Source organism: Mus pahari, chromosome 1, assembly GCF_900095145.1.
Source record: "Mus pahari chromosome 1, PAHARI_EIJ_v1.1, whole genome shotgun sequence".
In the NCBI taxonomy this organism is placed as follows: domain Eukaryota; kingdom Metazoa; phylum Chordata; class Mammalia; order Rodentia; family Muridae; genus Mus; species Mus pahari.
The window spans coordinates 80,630,911-80,631,511 of NC_034590.1; the positions used below are offsets into that span (position 1 = coordinate 80,630,911).

A 601-nucleotide genomic window follows, 5' to 3' on the forward strand; every position below is an offset into this window, starting at 1 on the left:
CCACGCTGGCCACGCTGGGCTAAGGGTTCCACGCTGGCCACGCTGGGGTAAGGGTTCCATGCTGGCCACGCTGGGCTAAGGTTCCATGCTGGCCAGTTCCTGCTCTGGGAAGGCAGGGCCTGGTTACTGCTCCTTTTGTTCTGGTAGGGACAAGGTGACTGCTTGTCTAACTCTCTGACTGCCTTGGACTCAGAAAATATGTGGGAAGAGGGAGCCGTTATTCCCTGCCCCAGGTATTGCCAGTGCTTTCTTACTGGGAGAACACCCTAGCCATTCTTTTCTCAAAAATAAAAGTAAAATAAAGCAGACACCCGGAGTGCCAAGAAGGGCCAAATTAGGTGAAGTCCATTTTAATAAAGCTAAACACACACATATGTGCATGTACAAACACACACACACACACACACAAGCATGCATGCACATGGACATGCACACACAAGCATTGGTGTGCTAGCCTCAGGACACACACGCATTGGTGTGCTAGCCTCGGGACACACACGCATTGGTGTGCTAGTCTCTGCACACACACGCATTGGTGTGCTAGTCTCTGCACACACACGCATTGGTGTGCTAGTCTCTGCACACACACGCATTGGTGTGC

General features: G+C 51.9%; 1 protein-coding gene across 4 annotated transcripts in view; it reads left to right on the plus strand.

The window, feature by feature from the left end:
• The window catches only part of Ampd3 (adenosine monophosphate deaminase 3), a 46,211-nt gene that overhangs the window by 26,279 nt on the left and 19,331 nt on the right, over positions 1 to 601 (plus strand). The window lies entirely within an intron of this gene.